This window comes from Octodon degus, unplaced genomic scaffold (genome assembly GCF_000260255.1).
Source record: "Octodon degus isolate 3935 unplaced genomic scaffold, OctDeg1.0 scaffold00129, whole genome shotgun sequence".
NCBI lineage: Eukaryota > Metazoa > Chordata > Mammalia > Rodentia > Octodontidae > Octodon > Octodon degus.
The window spans coordinates 1,402,951-1,423,648 of NW_004524705.1; the positions used below are offsets into that span (position 1 = coordinate 1,402,951).

At 54.4% G+C, this 20,698-nt stretch overlaps 1 protein-coding gene across 1 annotated transcript in view; it reads left to right on the forward strand.

The window, feature by feature from the left end:
* Window positions 1-20,698, forward strand: part of Rasgrf2 (Ras protein specific guanine nucleotide releasing factor 2) — a 181,240-nt gene that overhangs the window by 120,951 nt on the left and 39,591 nt on the right. The gene's annotated exons all lie outside the window — the stretch shown is intronic.

Below are 20,698 nucleotides of genomic sequence, written 5' to 3' on the forward strand. Positions count from 1 at the left end.
CTCCTCCTTCTTCATTTGTTACAGGGTCACACTACGCAGCTTGGACTTGTAGGGATACTCCTGTCTCAGCCTCCCCAGAGTTGGGATTACAGGTGTGCACCACCACACCCGGACTTAGTAACTGGCTCAGCGTGCCAGGGTGTGGGGCCAGCATGGCAGGTGGTGCTGGAGATGGAACCCCGGTCCCTGTGCTTGCCTAAGCAGGTGCTTAGTCCACTGAGCTATCTCGCTGGCCCTCCTGGCTGCTTTGATGTCCTAAATATTTCAAACTGTTTTCCTTTTTCGGTCATTTTGACATTGGGGAAGAGCCACAAATCACGCGGTGTCTTGAGGACACAGCAAGACGTCTGTGCCAGCTGCCTTTCTGTCGGGTGGCTCTCAGCAACTAGGTTCATCATATTTTTGATCACAGCTGGCAGAAACACTTAGGAAAGAGGACTCCAGAGCTCTTCAGAAAGTGGCAAGGACCATGCAATGGATGTTGGAAGCCATGGAGAGGCTTCTGAGGGGCACGATTGGCCATTCGCTTTTTGCTGTAGCGCAGATTTAAAACTGAAAGACTGGGCCGGCAAGATAGCTCAGCGGACTTAAGTGCCTGCTTAGGCAAGCATAGGGATGGGGGTTTGATCCCTAGTACCACATGCTGAGCCAGCAACAGAGATTGGGCGTGGTGGCATGTGCCTATAATCCCAGCACTAGAGAGGCTGAAAACAGGAGGATCACTATGAGTCTGAGCTGTGCCGAGACCCTGTATGAAATACATTTAAAAAAAAAAAAAAAAACTGAAACACTGGCTTACAATTTTAGCCACCTCTGTGAGGTAGGCGCAGAGACCTGTAAGGAGGCCTGTGCTGCTTATGGGTGGAGCCTGACAAAACTGAATGCGTACAGAGGAGCTGTGTGTGAGACGGGGTGGCCGAGCCTGGAGCGGAGGAGATGCTGGGCGAAGCAGATTCAGCTAGAGGGCAGGAGTAAGGCCTGGAGGCTCGCTACATGGCACAGTGACTTGGTTAGTACCTGTGTTCTGTGTTCCTGAAGCTTCTGAGTGGATTTCAAATGTTCTCGGCCCATACAGAAAAGGTGAATGACAAGCATGCTAATTAGCTTGGTTCAGTCATCTCTGGTACACATATGCATCAAAATGTCACTTTGTGACCTGTAAGTATGAACAGTGGAATGAAACAGATACGCACATAAGCAGGTGCCCGCCAAGGAGCACCGTGGAGCGTGCGGGCTGCACCTCTGGCTTGCTGCATCCAAGGCGCGGGGCATCCTCCAAGTTGCCCCTGCTGTGCTTTGGCCTGTGCAGCCACGAGACTGCGGACACACCGTGTTTCAGCTGAGGCAGCGGCCACAAGCCTGTGAGAACCAGAGGGGAGCTGCGAGGGGCAGCACCGCTCTCACTTGAGCTCCGTCCCCGCTTGCTTCCTGTCGTCACTGCCGATTCCTTCTGAGTTGCTGATGGTTCATTCTCAGGGTAAAGAAGTATTTAAAATAACAGCTGGCTTTGAGTAGAGGATCATGGTGCCTGTTTTCTCAGGCTCCTCTGCCGAGCAGTGGGACTCTGTTCAGGCCAGTCAGTGACTGGGTTAAGTATTTTTCTGTGTTTTCTCCTGAACCGCAGCACTTGGTTCTAGTCATGGTTTGTGGAACCAGGAGAGGTGATGCCTTTTGTCCTTTTGCGATTTCTGTGGGCCACACGCTGTCCTTTCACACAGCCCATGACCCTAACCCTGCAGTAGGAACCAGCAGGTGTTATCTGGGGACAGATCAGAGACGCTCACGTGGCTCGGGGTGCTGTGGCAGTGGAGTGGGCCGTACAGCCTCTTGTGTGCTCCATCTGGATGGAAATCTTGCAGGTCTGCCTTGCCTGGCTCCCTCGGCACTTTGCTGCACATGCTTCATCGCATGTGGTCGCCCAAACTGGGGTGCTCTGTGCCCTAAATAGCTCCCAACCTTCCTCCAAGGTCCTCTCAGCACGGTGCAGAGCAGCCCGTGGTGGGCGTCACACTGCTCCATAAGGGTGTAAAGTCGGTGTCCGGGCCTGAGTGTGTTTCTTGAAAACAAGCCTTTCGTGGAGTGACGCGGTGGGGGTGGGGGTGTCTGTGTGTGTCTCAGGGCTTACCGGGCATCAGCAGAAGGCACTTGGCTGTCTACGCACTCACAAGCTTGCCTGCCTTTGGGGCAAGTGTGTCCTCACAAGTGTCCTGATTTAAGGAGTCAGGTGTCACTGCGGAGGGGGCCATTTTCTGTTGATCGGTCCTTTGTCCCTGTGATTACAGCGAAGGCCACTGTTCTTGTGCGCTTCGGAGAACAGCTTTCTGATGCTGCCCTGTGCGTGCATAGTGCACCACAAAGAAGAGAAACCCGGCCCTGCTTCTCACACCCCAGCCCCGGGGCTGGCCCGGCACAGCTGCTGTGGGCCTCCCGGAACCCTCCACATGACGCTGCCCACCACTCTCTGTCACCACAAGACCTCAGTTGCGAAGGCCCCGAGTCTCCTGGCAGTAGCGCCTGCGCTTGTGCGTCGTGGGTCCAGCACGCAGTAAGGCGGGCCTGTAAGGGGCCCACTGCTCAGGAGAGCGAGGCACAAGAGCTGTGCTTTAAGGCCTCCTAGGAAAGGGGACTTGGAGCAGAAGCAGGGACGCGCTGTTGGCCTGGCATGGCAGGGCACAGCCTGGGGAGGGGCCAGGACAGGGCTGCAGGCGTCCCAGGGAAAGGTCGCCAGAAAACAGCAGTTCTGGGCACACTTGTGACCCCTGCGGGAAGCAGACACCGCTGCCCCCTGCACCTGCGCCTGGGCAGCTGCGAAGGTGGGGAAGTGAGGGTGAGAAGTGAACGTGGCGGGCTTCACGGCTGCATGGGCTCCCGCGGTGGGGTCTGTGCACGGTGCATCCCCAAGCCTGCCCAGCTGGACCATGGGGGCACCCGTGGGTCTCTGCAGTCACTCCTTGTCTGAGTCATTTCCCTTGCTGTTGGGGCACAGTACCTGACACCCACAGCCTCTGAGTTGATTGCGGCCTTGGTCAGCTGGCGGCAGGAGGGCACCCTGGCGGAGGAGAGCCGCTCACAGCGTGGGTCACAGGAAGGAGCCAGCAAGGGGGCGGGGCAGGGGGGGAGCTGAATCGCGCCCACCCCCGCAGCCCCTCATAGGCCACACCTACCGTGATCGCCCCCTCACGCCACGCCCGCAGCTCTGAGCGCTCATAACGCAGTCACTTTCTAACTGATTTCAAACACTCCCGCTCTCATATGCTGAGCCACTGATTTCTCTTTAGTTATTACTGGGCATCCTTTGTTGTTGCGTTAAATGGAATTTCAATGTATAGAGAGGGTAGATGGAATATTTTCTCTGCAAAGAGGCCGGGCTGGAGGCTCCGTCCTGGCCCAGGGTCAGAAGGCCGCTGTACGGGTGCCCTGTGCGCTGCTGGCTTGCGGGTCTGCCCAGAATCACCACTCTCCTGCCCAAGCGGAGCAGGCCCAAGAACCTCGTGTACCGGCGAAGCCTGGTCTCTGCCTTCTGCTTTGGTTTTTCATTTTTATTGCCTTAGGATATGGAGCCCACCCTTTCCAAAACCAGGCAGATCTTCTTCTTCTGCAGCTTCACCCCTGCAAGCCAGAGAATTGTAGCTTCTGCCCTCCGGGGTCAGACTGCAGATTTTATGCTTTCTGCGAGCAGGTGACCTTCAGGGAGATTGTCCTGGATTTGTGCCCATACTAGAGCTGGTACCTGGGACTGTGCATTCAGTCTCCTGGGGTTATCTGTACAGGGCCTCTGTATCAGGAGTGATGGCCACTTCTGTCCTGCCCACCTTCGTGGTCTTGGGTGCAGCCCTTTGTGTGCATGGGCTCGGATTTCAGAGCTCCGCTTAGCCGCCAGGGTGTGTGCTCTTCAGGTGGCCATTGTCGGGGGAGCCTGCAGGTGGGTTTGGATAGACGACATGTGAGCGGGAGGCAGGGCGCGCCGAGCACTCGCTGCCGGCCCAAGACCGCAGCATTAATTGCGAATTCTATGGAGAGATTGAAGTCTGGGGCAAGAGGGAGGGTGTTGTGGGGGCAGGAGGTGATGACCGTCGTGGCCGCAGAGGTCTGAGAAGCAGCACTTGGCAATCTAGGAGCCGGGTGTGTGTCTTGCAGCTTTCTGCATGGTGAAGTACATTAGCAAAGTGAGTCGAGGGATGGTTGGATGCACAGGAGAATTAATGGCCCAGCTCCGATTGCTGGGAGAAGCCGTGGGTCCTTTGTTGGTGGTGACCCAGTACTCTCAGGGCATTCACAATCTGTTCTCTCTTTTGTTAAACCAGTCACGCCTTGCCGGGTTACCAGTAGAGCTGAGTTTGGTGTGAGTTGGTCTTGGACCAGTTTTTTAAACCGATAGATACCTGGTCACGTTGCCAGGGGCCCCTGCCTGATTCATCAGGGTGCATCTTGGGAATATAACTTTTCTAAAGCTTCCCCTGTGGCATCCATGTGGGGCAGTGGTGAAGAGCACGGGTGAGCTGCAGGCGGTGTGTGTCAGTGTGTGTGTCAGATCGCAGGTTCCAGAGTCACCCGGCTGCCTTTCTGAGCCAGATGCTTTGGCAGTGTGGCCAGCACCTGCATTTTGACAAGTGCTTCTCAATTTAGGTACCCAATAAAGATGGGGGACCAGGGACCACAGAGCAGAAGGAGTGGTGGAGCTCCCTCGCCGATGTAAAACATGGTGGGTCCCTGACTCGTAGGAGGCCAAGGCAGGAGAGTTGCAAGTCTAAAGGCAGCTGGAGGCCATCTGGGTTGTTTCTGTTGCCAGGCCACCCAAGCCAGGCAGCTGTTAGCGTTCCTGCACCAGTCTCCGTGTGGATGTTTGATTTTATTCATGCTGACTTGCTGGCTTACGTGGCAAGTTTCCGTGGACTGTCCGTAAGCTGTCTGCCACGCTACATTTCTGCCAGTGGCTTACCCGAGTTCTGGTTTCTCCAGCGGGTGACATGATGCTGTCCCCATTGGAGAGCCGGCCCCTTACAGCACGGTGGCCCCAATCTCCCTGCAGTACTGTTGTCATTAATGTCACTGAGCCACGTGCCACACCCCCGACTGCGTACACGCGCACACGCGCACACGCGCTGCTACTGTTGCTCTACAAAGCTATCTGGTAGGTCAGTTAGAGGATTTTACGGGATCATTCGTACTTTTGGAATACAGATCTCGGCTTCTGACCTGTTTCGTTTTTCTCTGAGGAAGTTCTTTTGACACTTCCTGTGGGCATGTCCACTAGCAGTGTGTCCCTCTGTCTTCCTCCTTTGTTTTCAGGGGGTGGCCTCGCTGGATAGTGAGTTTTATGTGGCGGGGCTTTACACGCTTTCTGTATGTCACCCACTTTCTATTTGCCTGACCGATTTCTGAGGAGGCGCTGATTCTGATCCCTCTCTTCAAGGTAAGGCCTTGATCCTCCGCAAGTTTTTCACAATCTGTGACACTTCGCGTGATGCTTTCTGAAATTGTCCCGCCGTTCTTATGTATTATGGGCTGTTCTTTTCAAGGTAATTTTCTTCCGTTTTTTCATCCTTTTGCATTTCAGTTTGGAGATTTCTGTTGACATCTGATGGGGCTCCCCGTCTTCCCTCAGCAGCATGAGTCTGTGGTGAAACCCCAGGAGGAAGCAGGAGGAAGGCGCTTTCTTTTTGCCTCCAGCGTCCCTTTCTTGGTCAGCTTCCCTCGCCTGTCAGCTCTTGCTGTCCTCTCTTTTCTGCACTGGAGCCCTCACGGATCGGTCACGGTGATGTTAACATTGAGCACACTGACCCCTTGAGCTTACCACCTCCTGAAGCAGGTCTAGGGGACCTCTGCACCGAGCGTCCTTGGGAGGAGGGGCGGAGTCTTGACGGAAACCTCCGCTGAGCGTGCGCCCATGCGAGGCTGCTCAGGAGAGCCTGCTGCCGAGCCTTCGCCCGCCGTATTCACTGGGTAAAAATGGCCACGCAAGGCAAACACCTTGAATCTGTGCAGGACGCTGAGGCAGCCAGCACAGCCCAACAGCCCCGGGGAAGCCAGGAGAGTGTGCTGAAGGGCGTTGGTGACAGTGTGTCTTACTGTAGGACAGAAAGTTGTTATTCCAGGGTTCAGCCTCTTGGCACTCATACTTTGAAACGAGACATGCTACGTTTTCACAGCTTTGTTCGTGATCAGTGAATACTTTGGCAATCAGAGCCCCTAGAGCTTCTTTTCCTCTTGAAACTTTAGCTGTCTTGTCTACTCTCTGACAGCTCTGAGCGCCGGTGTTGTTCTTTGCCGCTGTGGGATTCTAGTTTGGGACGTGTCTTCCAGTATTTCTCAGAGAATATAAAAGCCATTCTTCATTAGTTCATGAAAGATAGCTAGTTGACGTTTTAGGGATGAGACCTTGGGTGCATTTAATTTATAGTTTGAAATTAAAATTTCATCATTTGTGTTAACAGAAAACAAGGAACTTTGGCAAAGTGAGTTTAAATTAACAGTGAGATCAGGTCTTATTTGTAGACACACACACACACACACACACACACACACACACACACACACTCACTTGACCTGGAACTGGACCCCTGGAATGAGAGTGCTGTGTCCTATCCTGCCAATGTCCCTGCTGTTTCCCTAGCAGCCATGGTCTCTGCTGTGCCACCCGGAACCCTGCCTTCTCCCTGGTCAGGGGGACTGCCAGTGTCTTTCCTGGTGCTGCCCCTTCCCAGGTACAGCACACACCCCTCTGGTCACTGTCCCTGTTGCATAGAAGCCATCAAGGGGATGGTGCCTGTGTCCCCAGCCCCTGCTTGACTGGACAGGGCTCTACCCACTTAGGTTCAGGCAGGTCGCTAAGCAAGGACAGGGCTGGGCGCACGATGCCCAGACAGCCCTGCCCTGGAGCAAGGTGGGTACAGCTGCCAGATGGGCTTTCTGTGTCCTGCTTTTCCTGAGCATTTGTGTGAAGTTGTGCACAGCTCAGCGCTGGAGATGAACATGCACACTTTATAAACACTGTCCCCGCCAAGCAGAGCGTCTCTTTGGCCACATCAGGCTTCAGGTCCCCAGCGGTTGGCCCAGAAACGCTGTACCTGAGGTTCTAGGGAGGACCCGGCCCTGATTCCCAGTGACAATGGAATCTCCATGTGCCATGGCTGGGCTGTGTGGCACAGAGGGCCCTGCTCCAGCCACTTGTGCTTTCAAGACCCACAGGTACCTCCCTGGCTCCCCCTCGCCCTGGAAGAGACAGTGGAACCGTGTTTCTTCTCTCGGGTTGGGAGATGCCACAGCAAGTGCTGGCAGGCCTGCCCTGCCGCAGGGTTGTTCTTGCTGAGCCCTGATTCTGCCACCGCTCCAGGAAGAGCGAGCTGACCATGTGGGCATCTTGGATCACTGTGGCCCTCGCTCTTGCACTGGGATGCTGGGCAGTGAGCTGGTCTATTTCTCTCCTTTCCATACCTCTGCAGTCAGCTTGCTGGTCCTCTAAGCAGCAGATTCAGTGGCTAGGGGCCCGAGAGAGGCCAGTCTGGCAGGAATCTTTGCTGGGGTGATATTTAGTGCCCTGTGGGTGGTGCCCAAGGACCTGCAGCCGTCTTCTCAGGATGGCCAGGCTCCACAACCGTGATCTGTTGGAGGAGACCTGTGTCCTGTCTGCAGTGAGAACTGGGCTTTGCAGAAGGATGTGAGCTTCTATGTGTCACTGTCCCCAACGTCCCCTGATGTGACTGTGCCCCAGAACTTGTGAGGACGCCCAGCTCAGCCCCGTGCTGGCAGCTTCACCACACTGCTGGGCTTGGAGAAAGCCCAGAAGCTGGGGTTTGCCTGTCGGGGTCTGTGTTACACCCTGAGCCTGACACCCAGGCAGGACACGCAGCTGACTTGGAGTTGTCTTACAGCAGAGACTCCAGGGGGACAGGGATATGGTGGGTGGGGCAGGATCCAGCAAGAGGCCCTGGAGAGGGAGGCTACAGTGGGCAAGTGCTCCCAGAGCTCTGTGAACACTTCAGAGGGCTGAGAGGTGCTGCTTGTCCTGGGCAACCCGAAAATGCTGAGGTTCATGCTCCAGCCAGTTTGCTCTTGTTTTCTTGCTTGCCTGGCACTCACAGGGATCCTCCTGCCTCATCTTCCCGAGCAGTGGAGTGATAGGCCCGCACCACTACGCTGGGCTCATTCTGTTCCCTGGTTTACTGGCTGGGAAATGGGTGGCCCATGCCACGTGCTCCATGTGGCCTGCAGACACCCGGGGTCGCAGGCTGCTTGTGTCACGCGTGAGGACGGCGCCCCAGCTTCTCGTTTTCTGCCCGCGCACTCCTCCCCTTCTCTCGTGTCCTGCTCTGCTTTTTCCTAGCAGCGTTTTCTCCTTCTGGAATTTGCAGCTCTCATTAGGGGGTGCAGGTGGGATTCTTGGGCTTTTAAATTATTACCAGGCTGTTCTCAGTGTGTGGAGATTGCGTGCGTGCGTGCGAGTCGTGGGGGGCTGAGCTGGCGCCTGGCACGGCTGGCTGCTTCCCGCGTGGCTTCCTCCTGTCTCCCGCCCTCCCTCCCGCTTGGGAAGGGCCACCTTCCTGTTACCCTTTATCCTCCTTTTATTTTGCCCCTTAGCTCATTGATACTTTGGGTTTCTTCTGTGAGGCACCATGCGCTGGGGAGCGCATGCATCGGATTCCCTTCACTTCACCCATGGCCCCTGGGGACATAGCTGCACCCTGTTCAGCCGGATCAGGGCCAGCAGGTCCCCAACATCCTGCTGGGCGCTCCAGGAAGCTGCTCCTTGAGGATGCCCTTCAGGGGTTGTCCACCAAGAATGCTGCCTCAGCAGCACTTTTCTAGGGTGAAAAATATATTAATTGAAGACAAAAAAGACAAAAATCCTTTCTTTTATTTGTAATTTTTTTAAAGAAAGGTTCTTGCTCCGTACGTAGTCTAGGCTGGTCTTAAACTCATAGAAGTCTTCTTGCCTCAGCCTCCAAGTGCTGGGATTCTAGATTTGCCCCACCCCACCTAGCAAGATCCTTTCCTTAAGATGAAAAAAATCTTAGGCTGAGAAAGATCAATTAGAGAAAAACGTTCTGTAACCACAGGCCTCGTGATTCTCTGGAGAAAACACAGATTTTTAAAAATTAACCAACAAGACAGTCAACTGGTGAGACACTTCCTGGACTGTCTGGTTATTTGAACCTTAACAGTTAAGACAGCAAGCAAATAATGGTAACAGCCACGTCAATGCCACAGGAAGCATCCCTTTGGAAAGCTAGAAATTGTGGATGCCTCAACAGTGTGTAGCGGGAGTGACATTTCCCAGTGAATTTTCTACTGGGAGAAATGACCACGTTCAAATTTTTAAAAAATGTATTTGGTTGTTGTAGGGTCTCACTATGCAGCTTAGACTCATGGTGCCCTTCTGCTTTCAGCCTCCCCAGTGCTGGGATTACAGGTATGTGCCACCACACTCGTACTCAGTGACCAGCTCAGCCTGCCTGGGAGGCAGGGCTGGAACGGCTTGTGGTACTGGGGATGGAACCGTGGTCCCTGCACTTGCTTAAGCAGGCACTTCAGTCCACTGAGCTATGTGGCTCGCCCCTAATTTTGTTTTCAAATCTTTTATCTATTTGATACAGGGTCTCACTATGCAGTTCAGACTTGCAGTGATACTCCTGTCTCAGCCTCTCCAGTGCTGGGATTACAGGTGTGTGCCACCACACCCAGTTTTGGTGGCCTGCTCAGCGCTGAGCCAGCATGTCGTGCAGTGCCAGAGATCAAATCTGGGTCCTTGTGCTTGCCAGGCAGGTGCTTAGACCACTGAGCTCTCTCCCAGCTACAGCCACGTTTAATCTTTGGTGGGACACTTGGGAGATTTTGTAGCTGAAAGCTTATCCCAGCATTTTAATTATGTGGCTGATGAAATGATAGGTGGTGGAGCTGTTGATTTCAGAACAGGCCCGGAGTTCTTTCTTAGTCTTCTGCTCTTGGGAGGTGGAGCTCTGGTCCCCAGGCCTGCACATTGGGCTTAGGAACTTGCTCCTGCTGAAGGAACAAGTGAAGGAACGCGGAAATCGTGGTGTCTGACCTGGGAGCCTCGCTCAAGGAGACACGGGTCTTTGTCTTAGTCCATTTTCTTTGTGTCTCCCGATGCCAGGGAAGCCAGCTGCCAAATCACAAGGTGAAGCTCAGGATGTGAAGCCAGGGAACCAGGTCCCCAGGCAACAGCCAGGAGCGTGAACCAGGGTCAGGGTCCCCAGCCCCAGGGGACTGTGGGCCCAGGCACCTGCAGCAGCAGAGGCCAGGGTCAAGCCTCCACATGCTTCTTCTCAGGAAAACTGTGAGATAATACAGCTTTTGCCCTGGTGGGGTTTGAACCCAGAGCCTTCACACTGAACTATATCCCAGCCCTTTTTTACTTGGAGACAGGGTTGCTCCAAGTCGCTGAGTTGTCCAGGCTGTGTATTTTAAATCTTTTGAATTTTAGGGTAATGTATTATGGAGTAGTAACGAGCACCAGTGGTGTGCTGATAGCCAATAAACTTGGGTCAAATTATTCAGAATCAAATTGAATTTAAAGGGCACATTTTCATCTTGGGAAGAAAGCATACCTGCAGCCAGGCACTGAGGTGCACCCCTGAAATCCCAGCACTGTGGGTGGCCACGGTAGGAGGCTGGCGGGTGAGGTCCAGAGGGATTACCTGAGGTTTCAGCGCAGCCTCCAGCGACGCTCCGGGTTTCTGCACAGCCCTGCTGGCCTTTGCCGGCGTGCCCTGGATCGAACGCTCATTTCCTGCAGAGCAAGCTGAGCTGGAGCGGCTGGATTGCAGCGCTACTGTTGCTCAGCAATGGGAAGCGGTGTACCGATCTGCTCCTCTGCGAACCCAGCCAGGCCTCCCCATGTAGCCGCTGTCTGGCTGCAGTGCTGGCTTAGGTGCTCTAATGTCATTTTCGCAGGAAATTGAAATCGGCTTCAGTGGCATGCCACTCCTGGTGTGGCAGCGGGCTGCCCCGTGGGCTGGGCTGGCCCCGTTTGAGGCCCCTGGCAGAAAAGCCAGATGGTTGGCATTTGGAGATGTTTAGACCTCTTAAGATGGAGGTGGGAAGCGACTAGCGCGTTCCTCACTGGTGGGAGAGCAGGTGGTTTGTATTTGCCATGTTCTGACTTGGAGGTCCTGGGACCCACCGAAAACTTGGCTTCTGCAGTGTTGTAACTGAAGACCGAGCAGTGACTTCAGGTGAGGTAGGGTGCCAGAAAGCTGACCTCCACGCCACCCTGATGGTTCTGGGGCACCAGCGTCGCAGCCCTCCTGTCAGGATTCACAATCCTTCCCGAAAGGCTGTCCCACCCATAGACCGAACTGAGCACAGGCTTGATTTGGGGCCGTCTTCAGTGCTGGGGAGAAGGAAGGCCAGGCTGGGTGCGCTGCAGTGTGGACTTGGCTGCTGTGCCCTGGGGGCCACACAAGGACTGAGAACTGGAGAATGAGAGCACGGAGAAGAGGCTGGGGATATAGCTCAGCACCATGGCACCCGCCTGGCAAGCACAGAGCCCTGAGTTTGATTCCCTGATGCACTCACTGCTGAAAAAAGGAAGGGAGGGAGAGGAGGGGAGGGGAGCAGAGGAGAGGAGAGGAGAGGGGAGGGGAAGGGAGGAGAGAGGAGAGGAAGGGAATGGGGGAGGGGAGGGGAGAGAGCGCAGGAGAACGGGGGCTCCAGCACTAGCCTCTGGGCTCTGAGGCCTGACCGTCTGGTAAGGAGATTAGCGGGTTCCAGAGCAAACACCCAGTGACCAGCGCTTAAACTACAGCATGCTATTTATCCTCAGGATCATAACTGGCCCTGCTGCTAAACTCTGGACTTAAGAGCCAAGAGAAAATGTCACATTAGCAAAGCAATAAGGCTCTGTGCGGCACCGAAAGCGAAGGTCGCTAGGGCTGCAGAACGCCCAATTATCAGCTTGCTCTGGCAGGTTATTTGCTTAGAACTTTTGGGGTGCGCACTGGCGGGGCAGGGTTTATACCTGGCATAGCTGGTGCTTGGGGACACCTTGCACCTCCTGCCCCTCACCCTTGGGCCCCAGCTCTTGCTCCTCCTCTTTCTTGAGCAAGATCAGTTTTCCTGCTTTGGGCTTTTCCTTCTGCTTTTTATTTACATTTTGGGTTCGTTCCTCAAGTAAGAGAAAATACGCGAAAGACTTTCACTCCCTGGATCTCCCGCACACCAAGGAGAGGCGATAAAGACTTACATCGAAGCAAAGTATATTTCACTTGTCTCAAAATCAGGAGTTAGTAAGCCTGCAGAAAACTCGTGTTCTGATTCCTGTCTACAGTTTTTCTTCAGTTTGCTTCTGATTTTCAAGATCATGTACACGACTCAAAATTAATTAAAAGCAGTGGAACATCTTCATGTGGATAAGCCTCCATCTGGCAAGTAGTGTCACTCTGCCCAAGTCTCCACTGCTGAAGTCAAGGGTCCTCATTTGCGCAGGTCACGTGTGGAACCAGCCACAACCCAGGGAACAGTCTCTGCTCAGGCCCGCATCTCCTGCCTGCCTTCCGCCCTGCGGGGTTGAAGATCAGCCCGGGCGTCCCTGTGCCCCCTATCCTGTGCTAGCACTGTGGATTTATGAAAAGTTACAATCCTGCACCTGATGCCCATGGGCTGCCTGGTGATTCTGAAGCCCTTGAATGAGGAATGGCAGGGGCGGTGTCCACCAGCAGGTGGGCAGCGGATGGCGCCCGTCACTCAAGCCCAGTACTGGCAAGTGGCATTTCAGAGCCCTGTGCTTCTGGTTTTTCAAGGGACAGTGACCAGTTCATGGTACCTGCTTGCCAGCCCATGGTTTGCATACTGACCAGCCTCAAGAAGTATCCTCAACCTTCTGTCCACTTTCTGGAGGTAGGAAGTTTCAGGGACAACTTTCCCTTCTTGCTTCTTCTGTACATGCCAGGCACAGGCATGACTTCCTGGCAGGGGCTTGGGAAGGGGTCTCAGGACGCAGTGGACACCCATGGAAGACGTCTTGAGAGGTGTCAGCTTCTTTCCTTAGAGGTTTCTCCAGATAAGGAGAAAGGTTCCCATAGACCTTTCTCCAGATAAGCATGAACACAGCTCTCACTGCCAGCAGAAGGAGCCTCTGAGAAGAATCCTCATGGGTTTCATTGTAATTAGCTTGTCATTGAAAAGGCCCCTGTGAGCAGGTCCCCTGGAACACGCCTACACTCAGCGTCCATTCTCCATGGCCAGCCTTGCTCTTCCAGTCTGTGGCTCTGTCCTGTTTGACTTCCGAGCAGCTCTCTGGAGGCACAGCAGAGGCCCCTGTGGAAGCATGCTCGGTGGCTCTGCCAGCCCTCTTGGTGGACCTCGAGCTTGAGGTTGGAGACCTGCCTGGAGAGCAGCCCCCTCGGGCTCTGTGCCGCACACGGGCATTGGCGCTCAGCCTCAGCCCTGAGGCCCAGGTGGAGGACACAGTTAGAAGGACTGCGTGAATCACCTTCCCGTCACCAGGACTAGTACTGGAGACTCCGAACTTGAGGAACGAGAGGGCTCATCCGGATCATGATTTGGGAGTCTCATCCATGGCTGTTTGGTGCTGGGGAAGGGACTGGTGGAAGGCAGCAGAGAGCAGAGAGAAGGGAAGGGCCTGGGAGCGAGATGTCCCCTTCCAGGCCGTACCCCAGCCCCCCCCCACCTCCCAGCACTGTTAGTGATGCAATCATCACCAGGGAATCCACTGGCGGGCATGGGGCCCCATAACCCAGTCACCTTCAGGAAGCTCTGCCCTGGACACAAGGATTTGGGGGACATTCTCCATCTAAACCATAGCAAAGCCCTGGAGCCCTCGGCGGTCACCTGGCCAGTCCCAGGGCATGTGCTTCTGTTGCCATTGCCTCTGAGCGTGGGAGAGAGGCTGTGTCCATCCCAAGGTCAGCACTTGCTGGGCAAGAGCCCCGTGACTGCTGCTCCCTCTGGTCCTGCAGTGGGAAGAGAAGTTATCAGACAGCTGAGGCCAGGTCCCCAGGAGAGGGGTATCTGTGTGGACCCAAGACCGACTCTACAAGCAGTCATGATGAAGGAGTGGCTGTGGCGGACCTACATCCTAGCCCGGTCACTGGTCGTGTCCGGAAGGTGAGGGCAGCAACTGCACCTAAGTGGCTGAGAGGACGAGTGAGAGGCCCGCGCCGTCCTTAGCCCACCGTGCGGCGCCACCCAGTGCTCAGGGCAGGTTTCCTGCTGTGACTGGCGGCTGCTCTGCTGTATTCGGTCCTGTGGCCTCTCTAGATGGGGGACACTCATGTTCATCACGGGATTGGCACCTCTCTTGACAGACTGAGTGCTCAACTGGAAAATGTGCTTCTCCCGTCATGCATTCTTCCCCTCTGTCACTTCCTGATTCACATAGGAGGATGCAGTGCACGCACACCTGTTAACTCAGCAAGAATTAGCAAGAATAACTGAAAAAAAAATGGCATTCCCTGTAATTTTAGGGCCAACATTTTTGCAGTGAATCTGTGCTGCATCGTGGCATGCATGATCGCCGGCTGTAGTGACCGATCACTGGGACCACAGTGCCAGAAGGGTGCCCCAAGGTTTCTGCAGGCAGTTGTGGTGGGGCATACTGAGGCCTTGAAGTGGGGCTCTTGGGAAGGCGGTGGGGCTGGAAGTGTGAGCGTGGACGCTGCTGATGGACAGTATTTAGTGCGCAGTGCAGAAGCCACAAGCACCACTACACTGTGAGCCTGAGCCCTGAGTACTGAGGAATAATGGGACAGTGATCTCGGTCCGCAGCTGGCGAAGCGTTAGGCATCGGCGGGTGGAAGGGACAGGAAGGCTGTCAGGATGAGCCGCCCGGCTGTTCCCTCCAGACAAGCATCTCAGACGCCCTACTGCCTCCTGCCCCTAGGAAGGGGCTGGGCGGACCCTGGCAAGCTGCAAGTCACAACTTTCTGGCTGCATCCTGAAGAGATCCCAGAATGACAGAGGTGCTGACCTAGGGAGCCAGACTGGTGTCCTAATAGCAAAAGTTCCTGTTACATCCCCAGGAGTGACACACATAGTAGCAAATGTGTCCTTTGCACATTGTCACCGTTGTTAAGAGCAACATCATGTGGCATGGCTCTGGCGTTTGGGCATTAGCTGTACCTCTCCGTGGGCGGGAGGACCAGCTCTGTGTACTTTTGTGAACTGCCTTCGTGTACAGCTTTGTGGCATGAGGTGCCATGTAGCAAATGACACTTGTCTTAGCCACCCTGCCAACACTGGGACACAGTACTGGTACCTGTGCCTCACAGGTGTGCTCAGCTGGCCGTGTCAGCTGCCTCTGTGTGTGTTTGGTTGCTCCAAGGCAGGAATAGCACCGTAGAAGGGCCTGGCAGGGGAGACTACTCATGGCGGCCCGGAAGCAGCGAGGGCAGGAGGTGGGCGGGGGACACAGCCTGCCTTTCTGGGTGACACCCCGTGACTGCCTCCTCACAGCCCTACCACAACAGAATAGCCAGCCACTGAAGTCCTTAGTGGAGGAATCCAGAGTTGAGCACAGCACCCTCACGACCCAGCTACCTCTCAGGAGCCCACTGTGGAGCACATGGAAGATTGGGGGGCATCCTAGAGCCACCCCAGCCCTCCTCACAGCTGCCCTGCCCACCCGCGCCGGAGAGAGATGGCTCTGTTGGACAGGGAGGATTCTGAGACTGGAAGGCCAGGATGACCAGCACGAGGAACGTGTATTCCAGATGCCTCGGCCTCCCCCCGTTAGTTCTGGCCCTCGCCTGCCCAAGGACCCCTGGGAGCCTCGCGAGGGCACCTACCATGGGTCCAGCTGCTGCGGCTGGCATCCAGGGCCCATTTTGCAGTGTCCTGGAGCCCTTCCAGACCGGGTGCAGCTGCAGTCTTTGATCATGAACGTGTTTCAGAGAAGCTTTCGGTATAGTTCGGTGCAGCTCCTGGGTTTTCGTCCTGGTACCTTTCCCATTTGCTCATTCGCGTGCAGCACTGAGCACTCTGGCTTTTCCATCCCAAGGGTCTTGAGAACAAAGGCAAATGCAGGGAAAAGACAGACAGCTTTGGTTCAGATGCAGATGATGAGTGCTAACCTTGCCTTTGGACAAGTTTTGCTAATAATCTGAAGTGGCTACCAGGGACTATGGGTGTTTTTGTTAAATCATGGTTTAACATATTTGAAAGGAAAGAACCCTCAGAGTTATCCTTCTATAAATATAGGTAGACTTTCAGGTGCTGTGCTACTCATTTCCCACTGGAAAGCTGCCAAGTTCAGAGGGCAGTGTGGATTTATCTACCCGGGATGATGGATCTGGGCTGTATCATTTACAAAAACTTCATAAAATGGGAATCAGGGAGGGAGGAGCTTGATTTTTCCCCCAAAAAAAGCAATGATAGAAACTAGAAATAGGTAGAAACTGCTGTTTGTAGAGCCTAACCTGTCTGGAAGCCCCAAGCAGAAGTCCTGGACCAAAGCAGAAACAGTTGGCGGTGTACTTAGGGGTGGGTATAAGGGAGGGCTGGGCAGGAACTGCGTGGGGCCCCAGGAGTCCGGCGGGGGCCATGGCGATGTCTGGTGCTGAACGGCGTACCTGACCATTCAGACTCCTGAGCAGGGCAGGAAACTGGAGCCAGCAAATGATCTCTCCTGGACTCCCATGGTCTGTCTTTGGTTTTGCTCTTCCACATATTCACACTTTGGATTTCTCCTGTTAGGTAATTCATTACTGTTCACACTTGGGGGTCTGACTTCTTTCATGTGACATTCCGATTCCCGTCTGTGATGGGACAGTGCTTGGGGTGAGGCGCAGAGGGGAGGGTCAGTGGCAAGTGGCCCTGGGTGCTTGCTGCCTGGCACCCTTCACAGTCTGGCCTGAGGACAGATGTGCTCCTTCCTAGGGAAGAGACTTCCTGCAGGGCGTTAGGCATCTGGGGAGGAAGGAGCCACCACACGGGCCTTGCCCTCTGCTGGGAGGGAGGGGAAAGCAAGGTGGCCACGCTGCAGCTGTCCACAGAAGACAGTGACCAAGAAGCTGCCCAGGACCCCTACATCAAGACACAGCCCCAGAGTCCTGCTGGCCTACAGGAAGCCAGCAAAAAGAAGGGAAAGCTGAACAGAGCTATAAGAAGGAAGGACATTGAGTTAGTTGTTGAAAATCTTCCCCAAGCCCCAGACCTAGATAGACCTACAGTTCATTTCTACCAAACACTCAAAGAATAACTAAAGCTGCCCCTTCACCAGATCTTCCAGAAAGTGGGTTGGGAAGCATTTTCCAGCTCATCTTATGAAGCTAGAATTACCTTGATACCAAAGCCGGACAGAAACATAGGAAGAGAACTATAGACGAGCGCCCTCATAGGTAAAGTGCTCCGTGGGCTTAGAACAGCCCTGCACTGCTGTCCCAGAGCCCTGGGCCAAGAGGCGGGCTTACTCTTGGAAGGTGACTTTCCTAAGCGCATATGCGCGTGTTCCCTGCAGTTCCTAGTTTCTGCCCTTGAGCTGGGCCAAGCTGAGTGAAGCACACAGGGAGCTTCACGACCGACCGCTGGAGTCAGTGTGGCTCAGGCATTTGCACTTACATTCACTAAATACCTGATTTGTCAGGAAGTTTGTTATACGGCTGTGGACAGCCTTTGAGTCATTTCTAGACTCTTGGATCATTTCTAGGTAAGTAAGTAGAAAATACTTTTAGAATTTGTGGTTTTGAAAAAGGAGTCTGAATGTGATGAACAGCAGTGGCCAAGCTGCAGCGTGGAGTCTCAGGCTCCAGATGCCTCGGGCAGCCACAGCCAGCGTGGAGGGTGGATTCTGGAGGGCAGGGGCGGAGACCCTGTGTGGGGATCACAGGCCCGTCCAGATGGGGCAAGAAATGGGATTCGCCCGTAAGAATCAAAGAGCTATCTGCGTTGGAAGTTTGCGTGTGGAGCGCGAACCGCCTTTCCCACTCAGTGGACACAGACTCCATCAGGCTCTGCAAACATGTGGGAGGGCAGCAGGGCCTTCCCAGCCACAGGGGTGGGCCACCGGGGTGGGGCTGGGGCCCTCGCGCGGGTGGGCATGTCTCCCTAGGCTGAGGGCTTTGGGCTGCATGAGGCTCTCCTGGGAGCACTCCAGGGCTCCACCCAAGTGGTTTCCAGCGCTCAGTCTTACGGTTCCAGACCCTGGGGAGTGGGTGGGGAAGGGGAAATGTGGCCGCTTCCAGGGCTGGGCCCTTCCAGGAGTGAGCCAGGCTGGGGTGGTGTGCTCTTGCAGTGCGGGAGGGCAAGGGGGAGATCTTGAACGACTGAAGCAATTAGTGACTAAGGCACTAGTGTGTGCAAAAGGGGATGATAGATGTACAAGGTATAGGGGTGTTTATGTTAAAAACAGTGAGAGACACATTGCCAGGCCTGCTCTAAGTAATTCTTCCTCTCTCTGAGCACACTCATCCCATGTCCTTGGCACGTTCTGCCGCTGCTCTGGGGCTCTATCCTGAGGGTCTTTACCAGGTGTGCTGAGACCTACAGAGAATCGTGTGGCCGAGCGCCACCCAGGGAAAAGCAGGTCACTGTCTCTGTCCACCTTCCTCTCAGGATTTAGCCTGTGAGATTCTGATTGGACTCAAGGAAGCCAGGGCAGTGCAACTGCAGGCCGCAGCCAGAATGTGACCAGGTCATGAGTCCCCTCTGCAAATAGAAAAATGAAAGTCACCATATTTTACAACTACACTGTGTAGATATTGCAGATTTATTATTTTTCTTTCTTTTTTCTATTGTTATTTTATTCTGTTTGTTATTTCATGGTTCATTAATATTTCTGTCTTTCCCTCTGATCAGTGCTCTATTTGTCCCTGCTTACTGCCGTCTCAGTCCCGGCTCTTGCAAAAAGAATTTGCATAAGCAAGGTGTGAGAGGACCCACCTCTAATCCCAATGCTCTGGGAGGCTGAGGCAGGAGGACCTCAGATTTGAGTGAAACTGTCTTCTTTGGCTTCTGCATGATGTCCCACTTCTTGACTGCCTGCACCAGCCCAGCCCAGGCACACCCCGGCACACGCTCACCTGCAGTTTCACACGTACAGTTAGCGAACTTTCCTGGTGAGCCACTGCCACTTTCACTCTCTCCTCCTGCCTCAGGGCAGCAGCCTTTCTAGTCATGCATGGGCTCACCCTAGAAAAGGTACGGAGGCCTCGGCAGTCACTGTAACTCTGGCCTGTGGGGGAGGACAGCCAACAGAGGCCCCTTCCGCCTTTGCTTTTTAAGACAGTCGACTAGAAGGTGGAGTCAAAAAGAAAATGCCCAGGAAATCTAGAGCTGTCCCTTTTCTTCCGTGGTGTCCTGTGGATCAGCCCTTTCTATCTGGGTAATACTGAACTGAGCAAAACTTGAATTTGTGACAAGGTCGTTGTACTTTAGTTTTCCAGCCAGCTCGAGTCACTGTCCCCTGGAGCCTGCGCCTCCTTTCCGTCTCTGGTCTCCTGCCTGCTTGCCGCCTATTTTCAAGTCCTTCCCTGTTGTTCATGCCGCGGCTTTGCGGCTCACCACTCACTGTCCCCCAGAAGCAGCTGCGCAGTGCCCCCGGCAGGGTGTCCCTGTCGCCTTCCCATGGTAGCACAACAGTGCCTGGGCGCAGACGTCTCCCAGCAGGGCCTCCAGCCACCACTCACCTGGCGGCTGTGCGTTTCCCTGAGAAGATCCCGCAGCTCACAGCCGCTTGCTTGAATGTAGCGACAACTCCACACCCGCAGCCACGCGAGTGCTCTCTGTGGGGACTCGGCACGGCTCTGTCCTTTCTGTCCCCTTCTCCGTGCCTTTCGCCCCCTCCGTCTCTTGCCCCCTCCTCATTTGCAAAAGCTCTGTGTCCTTGTTTTGTAATGTCTTTACTTGGCTCTTTGATTCATTTCTCACCTAGGAGAAACCACGTGCTGTTCAGCCTGCTTGCTTCATCGCTTACCGTAGGGCCTCACAGGCACCCATTTTGGCCCAAATGGCTCAGAATTATCATCTGGTCCCAAGTGCCGTCTCTGACGTTGCCGTCTGTGGCCTGCAGCGGCTGCGGGCCCTCCACCCCCGAACCTCAGTTTCCTCGAGTCTCACAACAAGGTCTGTGTTTCCTGGGGATCCTGACTGCGAGGGTCCTCATCACTCTATTTTAAATGCAGTGTATAACTTCCCTCTAAGAATCTTAAAGTGTATGCCTTTTAAAACCCCATAAAACAGTTCTGTCAACTCGGTTGACAATCTTAATTCCTGATATTCTTGAAAAAATGCCGGCAAAGAACTAGAGTTTGCCATTTTTCATGTATTTTTAGTCACAAAGAACAAGAGGCCAGCTAAGCTTCTTTCCCTAGGTCTACAGGGATGTATTTCTGATTATTACTCCAATTAATTTGCTCTTGGAGAAAATCTCAGGTTAAGCTGAATGAAAAGAATTTAAAAATTGAAAACAGAATTTTTAAAATGTGTATAAAGATAGAAACAGATGAACAGAAAAGCCACTCTGTTGCACTGGTGCAGGTCCCCATGTGGTGCCCCTGCTGGCCTGGAGCTTGTCCTGGCCACTGGACTCTTGTCCCGGCCAGCAGCACAGCCTGAGCCCCGCGGAGGCTGACCGTGCAGTGTGCTGGTAAAGGCCAGGATGTGGGGCTTCCTGGACAGAAAGAAGCGCCCATCTTCTCAGTGGGGTGGGCAGGGAGACCGCCCGCTTTACCTCCCGGTGGCCTGAGAGAACTGAGTCCGGCACAGGCTCCTGCATCGGCCCCCC